Below are 24,090 nucleotides of genomic sequence, written 5' to 3' on the forward strand. Positions count from 1 at the left end.
GGACTACCAAATAACGAAATAGCAACGAAATCTTATGACTAATCCATACGCTTGCCTTTGTTAGTTTTGTTTCCTTTCTTCATTTTTTTAATTTTTTTTTCTTTTTCCTTTTTTTTTCCTAATTTCCTTTTTATTTCTTATTTTCTTTTAAGTTCTTTTTTCTTTTATTTTTCCTTTTACCTTTTTTCTTTCCCGTTTGGTTTTTCTTTTTTTTCGTTTTTTCCTTTTCTTTTCTTTTTTTGGTTATTTTTTCGAGGGGGTAAGTCGGGAACCCTTTCCCTCCCTCGGAATTTTTTTTTCGCCTTTTAACACTTATGGAAATAAAATATGATATATACAAAAAATGTGTGTCATATGTACAACACTAAAAAATAAAAAAAATGTGAGTAAATGTACATTTTCCATAAGCAAAAAAAAAAAAAAAATTATAAAAATGGAAGTCAGGATGCACGACGACTCCTGGAAGGCTGCTGTACATCCTACAAAATCCAAAGCAAAGATTAATATATAAAATGTGTAATAAGTTTGAAAAACAAAAGAAAAGCAAACAAACTTATCGCGACCATACGATGATCACGGCATGACAAAGCCACAAGGGCTTTCCGATAAGCAGCTCGGAAAGCACGCATAGTCCTCACCATGCCGTTCACGGTCTTTCGCGGAACCTGTTCCAAAAAAAAAAAAAACAAACATAATAATGAGGACAATTATAAAACAAACGTTTATGATATATGGAAAAGAAAAAATATACATGTACAGGATAAACATATTGACTCCACCGTCTTCGGTACAAACGGTATGTCCTCATCCTCCGCCGCTGGAAGAATCTCACGAATTACCGACCCAAAAGCGTCTGTATACATGATCTCCGTCGTGAGAGGCACCCAACCACCCAACTCGACTCGCTGAAAATACGATAAAAGGAGTCAAGGTTCCGAAAAATAAACAAAGAAAAAAAGGAAAAATTGGGAAAATACTAACCGGAACGAAAGCTCGAAAAAGAGTCAGCTTGGATGCAATGAACGTCGGGTAAGATGCACTCGGCAGCACCAGCTGCTCCGCTGGATAACCAAGGATCGCTTCAGCTCGATCCTCGGTAGACAGCAGGTCCTGACGCAGCATCCAGATTAGAGGGTCCGTAGGAATCAAAGGCTCCTCGGACGAAGACTGCTAGAGAACACGCTCGCCTAAGAACCAAGTATCCGCCTCTGGTGCACAAAGAGTCCTTGATAAAGGGCCCGGAAACAACAACGAACCATGCCTACTTGGCCAGCCTCAGAGACCCCGATGATCAAAGTCTAAGGATAGAGATCGATCTACAAAACACGACCACATGAGAAAGTCATTCAAAAAAATAGATATATCTATATGAACATGTGTTGTAAAATTCATACTCACCGATGCACGAGTTCGCCGAAAGAATCCTCTGGCGGAAGTCGCCGGCTGAAGTTGCTTGTCTTTTCCTAATCGCGACAAGACGAAGGCCTGAAGTTACTCACCGAAAGTATCCTGGGGGCTAGAAAAGGCAAGTACGAGTACCCCCAAGCCTAATTAAAAAGAATACAATTAATCGAAAGCCGAAATGATGATTAAAAAAATATACAAAAGATTAAAATACGCACCTCGAGGGTACGACCATGCCACGAAATGGAGATCCGAGGCACCTCAGTAGCTGCCGCAAAATCCATCACCGGGGTCGCCTTGCCCATAGCTATAAGCATACGGGCATACGACACCTCCGCCCAACTAAGGTTACTCACCGAGGCAAACAAGTAACCCGATAGCGAAACGCTCTCCCCGATAACTTAGAATAGTGATGGAAAGAACGTGGCAATGTATATCCGAGCCAGCTGCTCAGGTGTACACTGCCGATCTGTCTCGTCAGCCGACAGCTGGTCAGCAAGAACTGAATACGGACAAGACTACGCGTACACATGAAGGGCCTCCGCAAGACAGTCCCACACGAGGTCGCGCAATCTCTTGTCTGACTCCTTCACGGTCTCCACAACCACAGGCTCGCCTCCGAAAGGAAAACCCGTGATCATAGAGAAGTCGAAAGGGGTAACTGACAAGGGAATAAACGCGTCGTCAATTGTCTATCCCTAGATCAAATACAATTTATACAACCTAAACAAACCTAATACGAGTATAAGGCAAGCATAGGGGTCGAACCACAGAGAACGGTTAAACACCACCAAATGTTATCGACAATTAAGCTAGTCTGGAATAGGAGATAAATAAACTAAAGTCTAAAGATGCTAAAACAAGAAATAAAACATTAAGGGAAATGGTTTAGGTATAGCATTCACTTGAACATAAACAAAAGCATAGAAGTTGAATTAATTATGAACTAAACATGCTCAAATATCGAAATAAAGGGTCCAATCTAGCCGCCTTCCGGGGTCAATTGGCTTCTCCTAACATAGCCTCTATGTTTCCACATTAGAACCATATACTAGGAGGTACTATTAAATAACAATCGATAACAATGAACCTTAACTAAGTCAACTTCCGTTCCTTGTTAGCAAAGATTCACCTTTAATCAACTAACAACATGCATTTTGCAAGTAGATTAAAGAATATCAAGCATATAAAGACTTTAATCACAAATAAATCAACCCTAAACCTAGAACATGCTCAAGATCCAACTACACCACAACCATCCCCTCAATGGGGAAATTACTCACTAATCATGACAATAACAAGATTAATCAACAAATAATCAAGAATCAACATGATCAACAAGCAATGAAGGAAAATCAAAATAAGCAAATAAAACTAAATACAAAAACAAAGAAAGAGAGTAAGAGATTGCTCATTAATTGAAGATGAAGATTTGCAAAGATTCAATCAAGCTCCTTCTTCAATATCCAAGTTCATCAATGGAAAAACCCTCACTTTCTCTCTCTAAACTACTCTAATTCTAAGCTAAACCTAGAGAGAGAAGCTCTCCTAAAACTAGGGAAAAAGATCTAAAGGAATCCAGTTTTTTCTTTTACAAAACAAGCATCGCAATATATAAAGAATCGCGCAAAAACGCTGAACAGGACCCGCTGTGCGCCCGCGCAAGGATCCGTGCGCCCGCGCATGGTAACTGTGCGCCCGCGCGTGCGCCCTCGCAGCGGTCTGTGCGCCCTCGCAGCGGCCTGCGCTCCCTCGCAGCAGCCTGCGCGCCCGCGCAAAGTAGCTGCGCGCCCGCGCATTTGTGGGTTGCGCGGCTTGTGCTTTGGCGCGTGCGCCCGCGCGGTGTTGGTGTGCGCCCGCGCACATGTCGCGCACAGGTCGCGCAAAACTTTCTGCCTCGATTCTGCAATTTCGCCAATTTTGCGCGGGTTCTCACAGGGCTGCGCGCCCGCACATTATTTGCGCCCTTGCACCTTGCCTTCTTCGATTCTTCTCTCATGATTCCTTGGCTTCTTCTTTGCAATCCAAGACTTCAAATACCTAAGCACAAACACCAAGGGAAGCAATAAGGTATAGGGAACGGTGCAAACACGCAATGAAGGCAAGCATACAACAATATACGCGATTTCATTAAAATCACATCGAGACATGTATGCACGCATTATTTGAACAAAACAACTACAAAACACCCTAAGACAAGCTAAAACAAGGCATAAACACTATCCTAGGAGTGACATAAATGTCACTCATCAAATTCCCCCAAGCTAAACCTTTGCTCGTCCTCGAGCAAAGCTAAGGCAAAAGAGAACAAGATGGTATTATTGAAACCAAAAGAAACAAAAATAGAAACAAAGAGAAAGAATGTACACTAACTCACTGTCGTAGGAATCACGGTTGTTTTTAGCTACAACAAGCCCTTAAAACCACAAAGTCGCCTATGAGGACGAGTGAGGTCTCGTGAGGGTTTCCTAAGAGCTTACCCCACAACTCTCGACAAAAACCAAAGCAAGGCAACAAAAGGAAAAGAAACACAAAGAGAAAAGGCAAAACACAAGCTCATATATGGACAAGAGATAAGGACAAGTACTAATGAATGCAAACCTTTCTAAATGGACAAATGTATGCACGTTCCAAGATGTCAATGGTTGATTGAAACATAACACATGCTAAGCATAGAGAACTACTTAGGACTCAATCCATCCTAGCCCCAACCAATCGGGCCACGTTCTCTCCACTAGCTTCAAATCAACCCTTATGCTAGCTTCTCAAGATTCCACGAAGGAACCGGAAAAAGATAAAGAAATGAGAAATTTGAGAAGGTAATCCCTACGTCTCAACTATGCATACTCTTTCCATAGGTTTGAAGTCTATCTCCCTCCACCGTTCTTTTGACCTAACCCACTAGAGTCTAAGGGTCTTTTTATTGGTTGTAACGTAAGGCTAAGGGTTAAGGCGAGGTAAAAATTTTTAAAATTTGGTGATATTTCCTAAGTGAAGCAAAAAGTGCGGCCGACACTCAAAAATAACTCAAGAATTCACTAAATATCAAGCAAAAATACCACTAATGCCATTCCCCAAAGCTTATTCAACACAAACACACAATATCCCCCCAAGCTTGAACAAAGCATTGTCCTCAATGCTAAACTAAGGAAGAAAATGAATCCATCTAAAATATTTTTGTTGTTTTTGTTTTTTTTTTTTCAATTTTTTTTTTCTCTTTTTTTTTAACTTTATTCATTGTCCTTGCCTTTTTTTAATTTTGGACGGCTTTTTCTTGAAACTTCACTTGATTTTCATAAATTTGCATATTGCTTTACAAGCTCAACTCTAACCAAATCTCAAAATGCATCTTGTCTATGATCAACAACTCAAAACTCAAACCTCACATGCCAATGCTTCACTAACTAAAAGGTTGGTAAACATAGGCCATTAGGTTTGTAATGTGGTTTAAACAAGAGCAGGAAACATAAGGCTCAAATTGGTTAGCAAGTAGGTTTATGCAAAATAGAAAATCAAATTTGTAACAAAATAAAAAGAAGATAAAGAAAAATGAGAAAGAAGTGCCCTTTTCCTCCCCTAGAGTGCTTCGGTCACGATCTTGGGAGCTATAGATCAAAACAAGGATCAAGACATGCATAGTTAAGGATCCAAATGCGCCACACAACAAAGTGATGAAGGCTAGAACAATGTTACCTCACACGGGATTATAACTAAGCAAATACCAACTAAGGGTGCCAAATCCGCTATAGAGAGCAACACCATCTTACCACATACCCGTGAACTAAGGCTTCATGGCGCCCTAAAAGTTCTTAACCCGGCTACCTTAGCATGTAATATCCTAGAGTCAACCAATGACACTCTCAAACCGTGCACACATTAACCACTTAGGAAGAAAGGCATTCAAGAGTAAACAAATCCAAAAGATATAATGTCCAAAATAAGTACAAACAAAGCACATTTTGCTAAACTTGCCTTGAAGTAAACAAAAATATTTTTGGATTTTCCAAAAGCATGAAAAACATGGAAATGCATATACTCAAGTGCATGACATATATGAATCAACATCCCACCAAACATGATAGAATACCCTCTCCCAAGCTTGAATGAAACCAAGCTCTCAAATCATGAACGATGAAACCAAGGAGGGGAAAACAAGGAAAAATTAATCCAACATTACCAACATGATCTTCAAGCCACAATAAGTAAGAGAGAGTGGGAAAAGAAGGATATTACCGGATATGGGATAAGTGCAAAATCACACAAAAACCCGAAATAACCTCGTATGAGCCACACTCTCTACAAATAAGGCTTGAATTCCACATGATAGGTAAGTTGAGGCACATTTCCTTGATTCTTGATCATCACCAATGCGCAAGAGTATATAAAGTTATGTACCTAGCAAGGAACACAAACACGTCCATGAGAGAAAATCTAATCCAAAAACAAAAGAAAATGAAAGCAATAAAACACGGGTTACTTCCCGCAAAGGCTTGTTTAACGTCCAAGCGAGACCAATCTAGTAAATAACCCGACAAAGAACGCAAAAGCTTGTCATATGCACCGGCAAACATATCAAGAAATAGAGCATACGCGATGCTCATATGACAAGCAAACATAAAGTACAAGGAGACTTTATGTTTGAGAGAAGGGGGAAAAGAAAAAGTAAAAGAATCAAAAGAAAAATCAATAAAATAAGAATTAGAAAATTCAAAACTAGAACTAGGGAGAGAAAAGGGAGGAACAAACTCATTTTGTTGCTTTTTGGAAGGTGAAATTCCATCATTGAGTTCAAAAGAAGGGTAATGGGGAGCTAAAGAGATTAGGGGCCCCTCAATCGGTGGAACTTTGAGGAAATATGGAAGTGAGATAGGGCAAGAAGGAAGGTTGGTAAGCTTTCTTAAAAAGGGGGTGGGGATTGAAAGAATTGGAATGGGTACCTCACTCACAACTTCAATCACACCACCTTGCATTGAAACACAAGCCTTTTCCTCCAAAGAGTTCCCTTCTAACACATCTTCACTACCCTCAAAGAGTTTGTAAATGTCCTCAACCACCAATTGGGATTCTTTACTCTCAATAAGAGCATGGTTTTCATTCTCAACATTCCCCAACTTAACATGATCAAACATGAGTATCTCATCATCACCACAACCCATCTTTTCTCTTAACAACCTCAAATTAGTTTCTAAGTCCACCAAAATGGGATCTTCAATGGGTTGCAAAGAGTGTTGAGGTTCAAGTTGGATAAAGGGTGTGGTTTTCAAAATATCGTCAAATGAAGTATCTTCCATACACCCTCTATCGCTTTCAACATCATCATCATAATCATCCTCAACCATGCACTCAAAAGCCCAATTAGGTTCAACCATATGGGAGGGGGGAGAAGAAGGAAGGACATTTGTTTGGGATTGAGCTAGGTGGGAAATTTGGCTCTCAAGTGCCTCTAGCCTAGCTTTCATCTCCTTGTTATATTCTTCTTTCTTTTCCGTCATCTCATTAACCTTCTCCATCATCTCGTTGAGCTTCTCCAACAACTCTCCTTCCTCTCTATGTCCCATTGAATCACCCTCACGAAAATGTTCACTAGATACATGGGAAAACTCATTTGGAATCATGTTGGAAAAGGAAGAGGTAAAGGGAAGATCATGCAAGTGAGGATTAGGGGTATGGGGAGCATCATCAACATCCATGCACGCATTTAAAGAACATTGAGAAAGAGCATGAACATTATCAACATTAAGATGCATCTCATCATAAATAGCACACAAGGGGGAGGGATTTGCATCTTGGGGAGCATAGGATTCATCATTAGAGTGCATGCAAGAGCTAGAAAAATCACAAGAATTAGCATTATTCTCTTGCTCATAACCATCCTTGGCAAACCACATATAGAAATCCCAAGCCTCATCCAAAGATTTGGCTCGAAATTGACCATTACACATGTTTTCAATCACCCCTCGAGTATACTCATTCAATCCCCAATAAATAACTTCACAAGCCTCCCATAAGGAACAACCATGGAAATTAGAGAAGTCTTCAAACCTATTAAAGTAGACCCAAAAGGGTTCATATTCAAATTGAGGCAAAGAGGAACAAGACATCTCATTTTGGACAAATTGATCCATGACTCAATGAAGACAAACAACAAGCAACCAAACAAGAAAGCTCAAGAATTATACACAAACCAAAAAAAAAAGCAAGAAGAAAAACAAACCAAAAGGAAATTATTCACAATGGACTAGTCTCAATAAGATAACACAACGATAATGGAAGCCGTTCCCCGGCAACGGCGCCAATTTGACAAGGGAATAAACGCGTCGTCAATTGTCTATCCCTAGATCAAATACAATTTATACAACCTAAACAAACCTAATACGAGTATAAGGCAAGCATAGGGGTCGAACCACAGAGAACGGTTAAACACCACCAAATGTTATCGACAATTAAGCTAGTCTGGAATAGGAGATAAATAAACTAAAGTCTAAAGATGCTAAAACAAGAAATAAAACATTAAGGGAAATGGTTTAGGTATAGCATTCACTTGAACATAAACAAAAGCATAGAAGTTGAATTAATTATGAACTAAACATGCTCAAATATCGAAATAAAGGGTCCAATCTAGCCGCCTTCCGGGGTCAATTGGCTTCTCCTAACATAGCCTCTATGTTTCCACATTAGAACCATATACTAGGAGGTACTATTAAATAACAATCGATAACAATGAACCTTAACTAAGTCAACTTCCGTTCCTTGTTAGCAAAGATTCACCTTTAATCAACTAACAACATGCATTTTGCAAGTAGATTAAAGAATATCAAGCATATAAAGACTTTAATCACAAATAAATCAACCCTAAACCTAGAACATGCTCAAGATCCAACTACACCACAACCATCCCCTCAATGGGGAAATTACTCACTAATCATGACAATAACAAGATTAATCAACAAATAATCAAGAATCAACATGATCAACAAGCAATGAAGGAAAATCAAAATAAGCAAATAAAACTAAATACAAAAACAAAGAAAGAGAGTAAGAGATTGCTCATTAATTGAAGATGAAGATTTGCAAAGATTCAATCAAGCTCCTTCTTCAATATCCAAGTTCATCAATGGAAAAACCCTCACTTTCTCTCTCTAAACTACTCTAATTCTAAGCTAAACCTAGAGAGAGAAGCTCTCCTAAAACTAGGGAAAAAGATCTAAAGGAATCCAGTTTTTTCTTTTACAAAACAAGCATCGCAATATATAAAGAATCGCGCAAAAACGCTGAACAGGACCCGCTGTGCGCCCGCGCAAGGATCCGTGCGCCCGCGCATGGTAACTGTGCGCCCGCGCGTGCGCCCTCGCAGCGGTCTGTGCGCCCTCGCAGCGGCCTGCGCTCCCTCGCAGCAGCCCGCGCGCCCGCGCAAAGTAGCTGCGCGCCCGCGCATTTGTGGGTTGCGCGGCTTGTGCTTTGGCGCGTGCGCCCGCGCGGTGTTGGTGTGCGCCCGCGCACATGTCGCGCACAGGTCGCGCAAAACTTTCTGCCTCGATTCTGCAATTTCGCCAATTTTGCGCGGGTTCTCACAGGGCTGCGCGCCCGCACATTATTTGCGCCCTTGCACCTTGCCTTCTTCGATTCTTCTCTCATGATTCCTTGGCTTCTTCTTTGCAATCCAAGACTTCAAATACCTAAGCACAAACACCAAGGGAAGCAATAAGGTATAGGGAACGGTGCAAACACGCAATGAAGGCAAGCATACAACAATATACGCGATTTCATTAAAATCACATCGAGACATGTATGCACGCATTATTTGAACAAAACAACTACAAAACACCCTAAGACAAGCTAAAACAAGGCATAAACACTATCCTAGGAGTGACATAAATGTCACTCATCAGTAACCGTCATATCTCCCTATGGGAATGGGAAAGTGTTGGTGGAATCCCACCAAAACTCCAGCAACCCATGAGGGAAAGCTGACGATACAGGCTGACTCGACAAGTCTCGAAGAGCTGCCAGCTGGGGGCTGATAACCGAAAGCTCCACCAACTCCTTTACCGTGTCGGGTAAACTCTCGAAACGACCTCTCAAGTCGAACGAGCCGTACAAACGCATGCTAGGCTCGCTCTAAAAGGAAATATACGAAAATATGGCTATGGATTTTCAAAAAAAAGAGAGAAACGATGATATAAAAAATGGAGACGCAAAAGGACTCACTATGCCGCGCCAACTCCGTATCAAAACGTGATGGTCTGGGTCCCACTTAAAGACGTGAGGGTCCCAGTTGGGAGGAGCCTCCTAGACCACATCCTCATGGTGACGTCGATCAGCTCCGATGCGTTGCTCTCGAACCTTCTCACAAGGACTTGTCACCCTCTTTCGAGGGCGAACTGCCTCGTCAGGCACGGGTCCTCCTAGGTCCTCCTCAGCATTGACGAATGGAGGGGAATCCATGCTATAATGGATAAAAATTCCTTATTAGTTTGTTTTTCCTAAAAAGACTAGTATGCGTGTTCTAGAATCATTTTGGAAGCATAACGGCTGCCGAAAGGGAAAAACACGAAAATCGAATGCCACCCACGCTTGGGGGCTACGATACTTGTAATTAAACTCAGTAAATGAGGGATTTTAACACCTACAAAAGCCATCCTATACCAGTTTCAACTAAAGTATTCTAGAGAGTACATTCCTAAGTCTCAAAGAATCAACTACTTTTAGACGAATAATAATAACATAAGCATAATTATCATCTACCAAACAATCTTGAGGTTCGAACATGGCAAAAACAAGCTAAGGTATATACTTCGCGCCATTTTTCGGATTCAAAATTTTCAAAACATGCTTCATGAAAGTAATAGTGGTTCTAATACTATAATTCACTTCAGAATCAGCAAGTATAACCATAATGAGCAAGCAAAACAACAAATTCGAGCCAAAATTAGAAGAAATATGCCAAGAACGAACTTAAACAAAGAAATGCTCATACAAGGTTCAATACTCAACCATTTGTCGTGAAATTTGTCGCAAAACACTCCTTAAACATAGCATGACAACATGGAACAAACAATTTCAAGAACAATAATGGACCGAATAAAAAACCCTTAAATTCAAAAATTGGGGTTTTGCGGTTCGAACATCCCCAAATTCCGCCAAAAAACGAAAGAAAAAGGGCAAAAAACATACATTTGATTATTGCAAATATGAATAGGGGACGAGATCTACTTCCTTTAGCTTCAAAAAACAAATAAATTCGAGCTTTTTAGAGAGAGAAAGAAGCGAAGATGGCGAAGGAAAGAGAAAGAGAGAGAGAGAGAGCGAAATGAAAAATCGCGCTCAGCGATTTTCTTTTTGCTTATTTAAATGTCGCACACAACTCAACCAGTTGCGCGTGACAGCTTAGTGCAACTCAGAATGATGCGGGCGCCTGGCCAGCGCGACCCATTGAGTTGCGCGCGGATACTGGTCACTGAAAGACCGGTACTTTGATTTCGATCCGTTTGGTTTATTTCTAACCGTTTTTGCTCGTTATTAGACGTAATGACGCGTAAATTATCGAAATATTTTAATTTCTTTGCATCTTGTAGTTTATTTTTCTTTTTTGATAGTTTTTTGCATCATCCTGCATGCACACCGTTGTAGACACCTAAAAATGTCTCCCCAAAACCAAACTCGATGATGAACAACCTTTCACCGCCATTATTGGTCGGGTTGATTATTTAAAATTTAGAGTGCTTAACCATATTTCCATACACCAACTCAATTCTTAGCCCATTTTGCTAAACCATAACTTATTTTTCACTTTTTGTGTCCACATCACAAAACTGAGAGAAACTGATTTTGTGGCCCTATAATTTTGATCCAATTATTATTTTTTTGGATAGGCCATTCAATAAGATTTCCCACGATATATCATAAGTGCAATTCCGATTTAAAATGAAGAAGATATGAGCAAAATACTAAACTCGGCCCAAAATCGACACCCTTTCACTAAAACGGTCATATATTAAAATCTACAAATGATTTTGACCTGATTCTAATTGGGTTGGAAATTGCACTTGAAAAGATTTCCAATGATATATTATATGCCTTATTCCAAGTTACGGAAAAAAGTTATCATAGTTTTAAAAACGCGTAAAAAACTGGAATTACCGCGCAGCAGCTAAAATGCTGCGTCACGGCAAAAGATGATGTGGCACGGTCCCTGTTGCCGTGACACGGTATTCTTCACCGTGTCACGGTGCTTTTTCCGTGTATTTTTCGAGTTTTCTCATGCATTTAAGAATTTAAATGCAAATCTGGAAAACCCGTACACTAAGACACGGCGCCACGTGCTGCGCCACGGCGGACATTGCCGTGTGACGGTACACATACCGTGACACGGGAAATTTCCGTGTTTTCTCCGCGTACACAGCTGCACGCGTTTTATCATTTTAGGGCAGATTCTACACCGCGCCACGTGTAACATACCGTGTTACGGCAAAGACTGACCGTGTCACAGTAGACGTTGACTGTGTCACGGAAGACACTGACCGTGTCACGGTGCCCCAAATTAGGGTTTTTATCTTTTCTAGGGTTTCGTGTGATCCCCTACTCATTTCTTCTATAAATACCCCCGTCCTTTCTGCAGTTCGGGGCACCAAATCATTCTTTCTTCCTCTCTCCTACATGAAAAAATCATTCTCTTCTCTCTCTCATACTCTAAGCCTTAAACTTATATTCCTATTTACATTATTCCTTCCTTAAGCACTCCAAGGAGTCCATACTTAACCCGAGGTTCCGTCCTTAAACCAAAGCGTCAAAGGTATAATAAACTGAGGATTTAGACCAAATCAACTCTACTTTAATTTAATTTAATTTCACTTTGATTTATTTTTTTTATTGAAGTTACTAACAATTTATTCATGATGTAGCAATTTTAAGGAGCGCGCGAAATGTGAGTAATTAATTATTTTAATTACTTATTTTATTTTTATATTGCTAGTATCATGATTAGGTTAATTTACATTTGATTTGACTAACAATTTATTGTTAAATTACTTCCAATGTTAATATTTATTCTATTATATATTTATTGATCACCATATTACATGTTTAAAAGGAATATGTAATTAAAAATCACGCCTAATAAGATAATTTGGACGGCCAGCTTAGGGTTTTTTTTTTATCTTGTTGTTTAATTAATTGATCACGATATTTTAGAATTATGTGTGTTGCATTAATATTCAACCAATTTAGCATAATTATAGTTTGGAGCGAATTGAATCTTTGTTTGCATGCCTTTGAGATCGTATGGAATACTTTTCACTATAAGAATCGAGTAGAGGCCAATATGGCCGAATGTGACTCCATGACTCACTTCGTACCATCATCCCCGATCCTCCTTTCGTGGTTGCGAACCATATGGAGTTAGTAATCTCATGGATTATGAATGGGGTGTAACCTTCAAGGGTTAATCGTTGTTGCCTATCGTTGTCCCTTTATCCGTGGTTTCCTTTTATGTTCCGTGAACGGTTTACAAGTTCCTTAAAAACTTGTTGGCGGCTCCATACTTTATTTGTCCCCAATCGTATACGTCAATTCCCACTTCCTATGAGTGCCAAGTATATTCACAACATGCTTACGTAGGCGCACTTCAAACGACGCCTATTATTTGGCGACTCTACTGGGGAGGATTCTTGGTTATTTGTCGATTTGAATGATCTGTATTTAATTAAGATGAGTGGATGAGACCTGAAAGATTCTTGAATCGTATTCCTGTGATTAAATGGCATTTTTACATTTTCATAAACGTTTTGACGTCGTTTTTAGGATCGCCCGTAGGAAAAATTGAATAACCTGATTGGGAACGAAGAAAATAGAGGTACTAGTCAGATTTCTTGACTGCCGTGTCACGGTGCTTCCTGCCGTGATGCGACAGTCCTGAAATCTTTCTAGTGGCTTTTTTTTTTATCACAGTCAGCTTCCTTCGATTTTTCTAAAAAAATGTGTGTGTTCTACATACGTCTTAGCCCCGCGGAATTTAAGCTCTATCGACTCAGAAATGCTCATGGCAATAAGGGTTCATCCGAGTTATTAAATTCACCCAAACCATGGAGTCGAGTTCGATTTAATCACAAACTTGCGGAGCCGCCCGATGGCATACACCCTCAAGGGAGGCTGCCTTGCTAATGCGTTTAAACTCTTAACCATGGTACCCTTTTGACACCAAATAAAGTTGAATATATTGGAACATAGAACTTGACCTTAGGTTGCGAACTCTTCTTTGCATCATTGTGCCTACGTGCCCTATGTGTGATCGTTTTGATCTTAACCTTAACGAGTTTTCTTTATCTATGGTGGTTTATTTTATGACTAACTAATGCCAATGGACCGTACTCACTTAGTAATTAGCGCAAACACTAGAATAAAAAAAAAACTGGAAAAAAAACACAAAAACACCTGGAATTGATCACCGCGCCACGGTAGAAATGCCGCGTCACGACAATCAGTGCCGTGTCACGGCAGGTTGTACCGTGACACGGTACAGTTTGCCGTATCACGATGCCTAGGGAATAAGTCCAGTCAGCTTTTTTTTAGTCTTCCGTGCTAATGTGGTCCTCGCGTTAGTCATTTTGGTTACTGTTCACATGTCTAGCCATAGGATCATACCACGAGTCTTATAACATCACTTAATCACTCACGAGTCAAGTATAGTCCACACACTTCTTTTTTTTTTCCGAATTGAGTTGTGCACCATGTCGTTTATGATCGTATACTAGGTTCATGCACCCCTTTTTTCGTCATAAAAAAACGAGTGGAGTTTTTTTTTTTCTCACATGTTTTCAAATGTCTATTTTTCCCCTTTCTTTCCTATCTTGAGCAATGAGTCAAAAAATTAAGTGAATTGTTTTATTTCAGTACTTGGTCAAGGAGCAGGGGTAGATTAATACGGTTTGAGTCATCACCGCAACAATCTCTTAGATCTAAGAGGCGTTCACCTTCAAACTACTTTTAGTTTGTTCCAATGGCCACTAAGGAAGATATTGAGAACATTAACAAATCCATCGAGGCACTGTCTGCCATGATGAAAACCCTTACCACTAGGGTCACTACCATGGAACAAAACAAGGTCACTGTTTTTACCCTTGACAAATTAAAAGAACAGATGAGTAAGATTTATGAGGATTTCACTTATGTGGAACAGCCTCCCATTCCTTTGGATATGAAAGACAGGCCCCCTAAAAAGTTTTCCACTACTGATATTCAAGATTTCAAGCCTACTAACAATCCAATTTTCCATTTGAAGGCGTTCTCTGCAACCATGGCTCTCAAGGGATTGGACGTAACACTCTTCCCTATGGTGTTCCCTCTCTCCTTAGAGCATGCTTGCCAACAATGGTTTTATTCCCTAGATGCCAAGCGTACTGCGACTTGGAAAGATGTCACTAACAGTTTCATGAATCGTTACAAGTGTAACATTCAAACCAAAACTTCTGAACGTGAACTCTCCATTCTCAAACAGAAAGAGAATGAAGGCTTCACCGCTTATCTGAACAGGTGGAGGGAAACGACTTCACTCTTGGTAGATCCTCCTAAAGAAAGAGAGATGGTTCGCCTCTTCATCCAAAATCTGACTCACAAGTATAGGGAACATCTCAAATTTCTTCCACTGAACACTTTCGAAGCTGTATACGACATTGACATCAATATCGAGGGCGAGCTAATAAAGACTGCTGGTAGTAACAATAATAACACTTGGAAAAACAAGAAGAACGACCTTCCTTCTTCTTCGTCTTCTAAGCATGAAAATACTACCAACAATATAAGCCAAGTCGATCTCAATGAAGTGTTAGCTCTCGATGCTCCATTGCCCAAGAAAAGGAGAACTTACACTCCTTTAGGGATGACTTATGATGCGGCCTTTGATCGCCTCTATGGTCAAGGCTTGATCACACCTATTGGGCCATTTCCAGAGTCAAAACCTGAAGAAAGGAGCGCCAAATGGAATCCAAATTCCCATTGCAAGTACCATTAAGGAATGGGTCACTCTACCAAACAATGCTGGAATTTGAAGGACGCCATTCAAGACTTAGTAGATGCCAACAAACTTCCCATCTCTCCAGGTGGTAAAAAGTGACAAGCAGCAATGAAGACAAGGCGCACGGCGAGCCCTTCGTGCGAGATTTCATGACTTCCTTCTTTTTATTAGTTTCCCTTTCCCCAATTCAAGTCTAGCATAGATTTCCTTTTCTGTAATTTGATAATTTTGTTAACTTATTCACCATTTTCATTAATAAATTGAGTATTCTTTACATCTCGATCATTTTCACACAAAAAAAAAAATCAATTTCCGAACCGAGCACAAGGTACACCAATGATTTAAGGCACCTTTGCAACCCATTTTTTCCACTAACCATTCAAACATACACTCCATTTCTCGAAACAAGCCATTGTGATCCTCGTCTAACGTTTAGCCTTCATTTCTTCAACCCACATTCACCTAACCCTGGGATTGGAAAGTGTGCTATTTGTGTAACATTCAGAAAGCAAGTTCAAATGAAAAAAAAGAATAAGTAAATAGAAAACAATGTCTAAAGGTAAGTGTTCCAGCGTCTTAGATACGAGCACGTCTCAAATTGCATCTTTCATCGAGTGCTTGGTACCGTGCCTGAGAAACATGAATGCTAAGTGAGTCATGGACCACTTGATATGAGATTGCCTACATTGATTCAAAAGAATGAAAAAAAAAATTCAAAGAAAAAAAAAATATGAAATATAAAACTTGCAAAATTCAAAATTTTCAAATTCACAATTACACATCTTTGGGATTCTCTCGGATCTTGAGCCTTTTACCCTTTTCTTCTTTAAACCATCAATTTAACCACATTATAACCCCTGAAAGACCTCTTTGTGGTGTACTTACACTTGTGCAAAGTTCGGTTAGAGCTACGTTCGGCCTGATTCCTAACGGATACGTAGGCAACCTCACATTGAGGTGCGGCCACATTCATATGCATGATCGAGTCGAAGAATATCCAATGCTTATCCCTATGACCCTATCAATCTAGAGCTAGACTTGGGGGCTTGAACCCACATCATTTAGCCTACCTAGCTTAAAGAGTCACCATTTCGACTTTTCTCACATCTCTTTCCATCACCATAGCCTTTGCAGCCTCACCTTAGTATCACTTTCACACACTTATTTCACACATACATAGCCATATCATCTTTCCCTTAGGAACCCTTTATCATGAAATCTTGTTTCCCTACCGCGCATGCTTCATCATCTTTTAAGACAAAATTCATTAGAAGAAACATTATATATAATTGCTTAGCTTCCTGACCTGAGCAATGTTCATTGTTTCACGCATCGCATAATGTGATGAGCAACATTTATATATCAATGATTTGTAATCATATAAAGCATATCGTTCTTAGCTCCTTGACCTAAGCAACGTTCATTATGCAATAATCACGTCATCTATATACGTGCTTAGCTTCCATACCTAAGTGACGTTCAAGATCGTTTCTTTACACCACATATGATGCTTAGCTCCATGACCTAAGTTCATTAATTTCTCGTGTCACATGATGTAATTGCCCCTAAGCCTCCTGGCCTAAGAACATGCATCATGCATACATTATTTTCAAGACAAGCAATTCAATCCATATGATTCATTTTGTCTTGCTCAACAAGGAAGTTCAAAACTTTTTCCCTTTTTCATGTCTTTTGTTTTGAGGAAGTTCAAAAACTTTTTCAAAATTCTTTCATCGAGGGAAAGTAAAAAACAAAACTTTTTTCACGTCTTTCTTTTTCGGGAGAAAGTCGGTACCCTCCACTCATGACAAAAATGACAGAAAATTTATGCTTTTGCATCTACGTTTGCTTGTGTCTACACACACACTCACAAGTCATACACCTGTCATGTCATGTCAAGTCAAGTTTGGTCAAGTCAATCGCAGTCTATACAGGTCCTTTGGCAAATTTTATTTTGCAGGTCTCACCTACTGCCCACGTTCGGGGATAAGTGAACCATCTACAACCCACGTTCGGGGACAAGTGAACCATCTACAGCCCATGTTCGGGGACAAGCGAACCATCTACAGCCTACGTTCGCGGACAAGCGAACCATCTACCGCCCATGTTCGGGGACAAGCAAACCATCTACGCCCATGTTTGGGGACATGCGTGAAGGATTTATGTCTTCGTCGTGTGCAATTACTAGATATATAAATGGATCAAATTATGGAGATAATTAAGTTCGGACATTTGGATCGTCGTTTTATCATAGCTAGAGGTACTAACGATCTTTGGGTAGTAAAATAGCCCAAAGCCCAATTGAACGGATCCTATAAGGTCACACAAAGGGTCTAGATCGGGCACGAGAGGACAAGGCCCATGATGGGCCTCATCCTCTAGTATGGCCGGCCCATGGAGTGGATTGAAGGGTTTTGGGCTTCCTAACCCTAGTCTAATTATAATATGATTATAAATAGACTAGGTGCCTAGGGTTTGCCAAGTAGTATGCAATTATCTGATCAGTGTGATCAAACCCTAATTAGCAAACACGAGAACAACCCCTCTCATACTCCTCTCTATCTCACGGCTCTCTCCTCCTCCCTTGGCGCCAGTGTGGTGGTAGATCGTGGTGGTCGGTTAGTCCAATAAAGGCGGTGATCGCAGTTTTCCTCAATCACTCGACCAATCTAGTATTGGTGGACGACTCGTTCGAAACTCGTGGACTAAGTAGAGGAGCAACGCTTGGGGCTCTATTCTCTCCCTGATTTGCCTGTCAAATTGCTACGTGGAATTCACGCTTCAAAGGTATGATTATGTGTCTTGTGTGTTATGCATGTGTTCTTGGGATTAGGTACTTTTATGAATATGATTCATGATTTTCCGCTGCGTAGTACCTATAAACTCTTACAATGCGAACCATCTACAGCCCACGTTCGGGGACAAGCGAACAATCTACAGCCCACGTTCGGGGACAAGCGAACCATTTACAGCCCACGTTTGGGGACAAGCGAACCATCTATAGCCCATGTTCGGGGACAAGCGAACCATCTACAACCCACGTTCGGGGACAATCGAACCATTAACAGCCCACGTTCGAGGAAAATCGAATCAACTACAGCCCACGTTCGGGGACAATCGAACCATCATCATTTTAGTGATCATCTCCCAAGCGAAAACGATTCACGGTGCAAGGTTCTCAATACATAGGGACTTGCAATCTCATCATCAGACAAGTTTTTCCTCAAGCATGGAAAATTGTCGGTCGTTGCCACCTCTCAAGGCGAAGAGTCAACGATTATATCATCTGTCGACTTTCCTCAAGCATGGAAAGTATCTCAGCAAACATCATCCGGTGGATTTCTTCAAGCATAGAAAACTACCAAACCCGCTTGCCACCGATACAATGGTGTCAGATACGCATTCTATCCCTTTACTCTTTTATTTGTGGAACTAATATTTTTCTACAGGTATCGGCGTTATAGAGTGATTTAGGATTGAAGAACGTATTAAATCATTCTCCGTCCTTATCGTCTACTTTTACTATCGTTTTCGAAACTGACGTTTCTACAAACTCAATCAAAGTAGGGGCTTCTGTAGACACCTAAAAATGTCTCCCCAAAACCAAACCCATGATGAACAACCTTTCATCGCCATTATTGGTCAGGTTAAGCATTTAACCTTTGGAGTGATTAATCCATATTTCCATACACCAACACAATTCTTAGCTCATTTTGCTAAACCATAACTTATTTTTCACTTTTCATGTCCACATCGCACAACCAAGAGAAACTGATTTTGTGGCCCCATAATTTGATCCAATTATTATTTAGTTGGATGGGTCTTTCAATAAGATTTCCAATCATAAGCCCAATTCCTATTTAAAACGAAGAAGATATGAACAAAATACTAAACTCGGCCCAAAACCGACATCCTTTCACTAAAACGGCCAATTGGGTTGGAAAGTAGACTTGATAAGATTTCCAATGATAAATTATATGCCTTATTCCGAGTTAAGGATCAAAAGTTATCATAGTTTTAAAAACGCGTAAAAAACAAGAATTACCGCGCAGCTGCTAAAATGCCGCGTCACGGCAAAAGCTGACGTGGCACGGTGCCTGTTGCCGTGACACGATTTTTTTTTCACTGTATCACAATGCTTTTTTCGTGTATTTTTCGTGTTTTCTTATGCGTTTATGAATTTGGACGCAAATTTGGAAAACCCATACACCATGACACGGCGCCACGTGCCGCGCCACGGTGGAAATTGTCGTGTCACGGTACACATACCGTGACACGGAAAATTTCCATGTTTTCTCTGCGTACACAACTTCACGCGTTTTATCATTTTAGGCCAGATTCTACACTATGCCACAGCGTGACATGCCGTGTCAGGGCAGACACTAACCGTGTCACGGCAGACACTGACCGTATCACGGTGCCCTAAATTAGGGTTTTTATCTTATTTAGAGTTTTGTGTGATCCACTACTCATTTCCTCTATAAATACTCCCCTCCTTTCTATAGTTCGGGGCACCAAATCATTCTCTCTTCCTCTCTTCTACAACAAAAAATCATTCTCTTCTCTCTCTCATACTCTAAGCCTTAAACTTATATTCCTATTTACATCATTCCTTCCTTAAGCACTCCAAGGAGTCCATACTTAACCCGAGGTTTTCAACCAAGGTGTGAAAGGTATAATTAACTGAGGGTTTGGACCAAATCAGCTCTACTTTTATTTAATTTAATTTCAATTTGATTTATATTTTTATTGAAATTACTAACAATTTATTCATGATGTAGCAATTTTAAGGAGCCCGCAAAATATGAGTAATTAATTATTTTAAATACTTATTTTATTTTTATATTGCTAGTATCATGATTAGGTTAATTTATATTTGATTTGACTAACAATTTATGTTAAATTACTTCGAATAGAAATGTTTATTCTATTATATATTTATTGATCACCATATTGCATGTTTAAAGGGAATATGTAATTGAAAATCACGCCTAATAAGATAATTTGGACGATTGGCTTACGTATCTTTTTTATCTTGTTGTTTAATTAAGTGATCACGATATTTTAGAATTATGTGTGTTGCATTAATATTCAACCAATTTAGCATAATTATAGTTTGGAGCTAATTAAATCTTTGTTTGCATGCCTTTGAGATCGCAGGGAATACTTTTCACTATAAGAATCGAGTAGAGGCCAATACGGGCTAATGTGACTCCATGACTCACTTCGTACCATCATCCCCAATCCTCCTTTCGTGGTTCCGAACCAAATGGAGTTAGTAATCTCATGGATTATGAATGGGGTGTAACCTTCATGGGTTAATCGTTGTTGCCTATCGTTGTCCCTTTAATCGTGGTTGCCTTATATGATCCGTGAACGGTTTACAAGTTCCTTAAAAACTTGTTGGCGGTTCCCAACTTTATTTGTCCCTAATCATATACGTCAATTCCCACTTCCTATGAGTGCCAAGCATATTCACAACAAGCTTACGCAGGCGCACTTCAAACGACGCCTACAACCGTGCTTTGTGCCTTCCCAAGCATACGTTTTGGACGTTTTTCGTAAGCGTGTGTTAAAATGTTCCATAGTGGTGCTTTACGTAAAAGCTCCCATAGGCAGGTTTGTCATTTTACTGTACCGACTTTACAAATGTCACGTTATTTTCTTTCTTTTTGGCGTTCACAGCAAAAAGGATGGCGTATCGTACAACGTAAAAATATATGGCGTAGGTTTTGCGCAAAATTTCACCTCTTCCCAGCAACGTGATCTACCGCTCGTAACTAAAACGGTAGAGTTTCTGTCTTTAGGCGTTAGCTAAACTAGTTGACTGGCGCGCTGAGCCATCGAGGACAAGGCACATTCTCGAGTGGAAGCAAATACGGTAGTGAGTGAGCTTACTAGCTTACCGGACATTTAGGGTGCTGATAAGTGGTTCATTTGACCACTTATTGTGTTGATTTAAACCCGATTTTTGCAATCTTTTCCCCTCTTTCTAACCCGTTTTTGAATGAAAATGTCTTATCTCGGCTTCGCCCCCTCTTTGTATGTGTTTTTCCATGTTTAGTAGGTATTATATCTCATTTTGACAAGCACTCAAAGCCTAGAAGATTGTTCAAGGGTCGAAGCAAAAGAAAGGAGAGCCAGCTCCAGGAGAAGCGGGTGTGCACCTCTCCTAGAGTGAGCGCTCCTCAACTCAAGCCTCATTCTGCCTCAACATTGAAGCAGGGAGGAGCGGGCGTGCTCCCACCTTGGAGCGGGCGCTCCTCCCATTGAAGATAGGTTCTGCCTTAAGCTGAAGCAGGGAGGAGCGGGCGTGCTCCCACATTGGAGCGGGCGCTCCTCCGATTGAAGATAGGTTCTGCCATATGCTGAGAGCAGGGGAGAAAGCGCTCCTCCCCGATGTTTTGAATTCTGACTTTCTTCTAAAGAAGGCTGGAGCGGGCGTGCAATACTTAGGAGCGTGCGCTCCTCATTATGGAGCGGGCGCTCCTCACTGGAAATTCGTTCTTTCTTGATGGATTAACCTATGTAATTCGGGCAGTATAAATACTTCCCATTTAGCTCATTTGTAAATTTGATAGCAGTAGCCTAGTTTTTAGAAACTTCTCTTAGTTTGAAACATTCCTCTTAGTTAATTTAGCTTAGTTTTCATCAATTCAATCATTGTATTAGTGAATTTCAAGAATAATTCTCAAGATTTGGCACTTTGTAATCAACATTTGAAGCTTCAATTAGTAATTTCTTCAACCTTCTTCTACTTAATTTCAGATTTTATTTGGTATTTGCATGTTACTTGAATCCTTTTAGTTCTTGATAATTTGTTGTTGGATGATAGTGAATTCAATTGTGAACCATTTTTCCCCAATTATTGAAGTAGTTAGAACCCTAATACTTTTTTGCATGTTGATAAATATGAGTTGTGAGTAGTCTTCTTGGTAGGGGTTGGGTGAAGCTCAACTTTTTGGGTTAGTATGCAAATGTGGGAGAAGCATTGATGTTTGTATTGGAATTAAATTGATTGTATGAGATTACTTGTTGGTTCTTCATGATAGGATTAACTACCCTTGACTTAGGAGCTTGATAGCATGATATGCTTAGTTTGACATGGAAATGTGAATTGAGCATGGCATTACTTATTGCAATTTGATTATGTATCTTCTATTGCTAAACTAATGAGGAATCTAAGTTTGATAGTGTGAGTTGTTTTCTAATTGCATGAGGTTGATCTTACATATAGTCCTTGCTATATCTTGTCTGATTTACTCCCCGTTTGCCTAATTTCCTTGTTTGAGTGGATCCCATTCCCTAGTTTCTTTAATCAATCGTTTTAGAACCATAGTTTGTTTGTCTACTTGACGAACCCCCAATTCACCAAAGACTTCGAATTAGCTTAAGTGTTAAGATCTTTAGCAACCATATCCCGTTCCTTGTGGATCGAAATCTTACTTGTCATTATGCTTGGTTTATAGGATGTTTGTTTATAAGTGTGTTTGATTGAGTGTGGAATGTGCGACCGTTCTAACGCCCATCAAAATGGTGCCGTTGTCGGGGAACGGTGTTGTTGATTGCTAATTGATTACTTGAGTCTAGTTCACCATAAAACAACAAAAATTCAAATAGAGTGTGCTTCTTTTTGGCTACACTTATAGCCTTGTTACTAATTGCAATTGTTGAGAGTGTATGCGTAGAACTCATAACAGGATTTTGGTGCCTTACGATCCCGAGATTGAGCAAACCTATAGGAGGAGAAGGAGAGCCGGTTCTAGGCCATTAACTACTTCCCCAACTAGGGAGGTCAATTTCGAGGAGGAACAAGAGCAAATGGGTGACGCGGATCCACCACCTCAAAGACCTCTAAAGGAGTTGGGAACTCCGAGAGCTTATAGAGCTTCAAGTGGCATTGCTCTGCCCGTTACTCAAGCCAATGATTCGAAATTCGGCCTGCAATGATAAATTTGATTGAAAGGAGGCAATTTAGTGGAGCAAAACATGAGAGCCCTCTTGCACATTTGAAAGAGTTTGAAAAATATTGCAACACGATCAAGGTAAATGGGGTAACTCAAGAATTTGTGAGACTAAAGTTATTTCCTTTCCCCTTGATAGGAAGGGCTCTTGATGGCTTGATAAGGAGGTAAGGCCTAACTCCTTGAGAACTTGGGACGAGGTCACCACGACCTTCTTAGGGAGATTCTACTCTCAAAAGAAGACGGTTGAGGTAAGGGCTTGATCCAAGGTTTCCGTCAAAAGGCTAATGAAACCATATACGAGGCATGGGAAAGATACAAAGAATATCAAAAGGAGTGTCCTCATCATGGCATTCCGTCATACCAAGTGCTTCAAATTTTCTATGGGGGCTTGAGCCCACAAGGAAAGACTAGCTTAGATGCGGGAGTGGGTGGCTCGATCATGAACAAAACGGAGGAGCAAGTCATTGAAATAATTGAGGATGTGGTGAGGCACCACATGGATTGGCAAGAAGGAGAGAGGGAGTCTCTAAGCAAAGGAGGAAATGCGGTTTACTCCGTCGATCACCTCAACGCCATCAATAATTTGACGTCTCAAATCGCCAACCTTGGCAAAGAGATGACATCTATCAAGGCGAAACTTAAGACCTCCACTTCACAACAAGAGCATCCCTCCCAATCTAAGGGGAGAGGTATGAAGTCTAACTCTTCTCC

The 24,090-nt window shown here is 40.2% G+C and overlaps 1 long non-coding RNA gene and 1 other non-coding gene across 4 annotated transcripts; both read right to left on the reverse strand.

The window, feature by feature from the left end:
* Positions 1 to 253: 253 nt before the first annotated feature.
* LOC145583062 (uncharacterized) lies at positions 254 to 4,511 on the reverse strand. 3 transcript variants are annotated; one of them, XR_014100020.1, is made up of 6 exons: positions 1,623 to 4,511; positions 1,399 to 1,547; positions 982 to 1,316; positions 780 to 905; positions 569 to 665; positions 254 to 479 (listed from the first exon to the last, which is right to left on the reverse strand). It is a non-coding gene; the product is annotated as an uncharacterized LOC145583062 (long non-coding RNA). The 3 variants fall into 3 exon arrangements; XR_014100019.1 differs by having other exon boundaries at positions 255 to 479; positions 752 to 905; XR_014100018.1 differs by having other exon boundaries at positions 256 to 479; positions 758 to 905.
* A 19,113-nt stretch (positions 4,512 to 23,624) lies between these two features.
* LOC145583576 (small nucleolar RNA R71) lies at positions 23,625 to 23,730 on the reverse strand. Its single transcript, XR_014100211.1, has one exon. It is a non-coding gene; the product is annotated as a small nucleolar RNA R71 (small nucleolar RNA).
* Positions 23,731 to 24,090: the final 360 nt, after the last annotated feature.

This window comes from Chenopodium album, chromosome 15, assembly GCF_948465745.1.
Source record: "Chenopodium album chromosome 15, dcCheAlbu1.1, whole genome shotgun sequence".
NCBI classification, from domain to species: Eukaryota; Viridiplantae; Streptophyta; class Magnoliopsida; order Caryophyllales; family Amaranthaceae; genus Chenopodium; species Chenopodium album.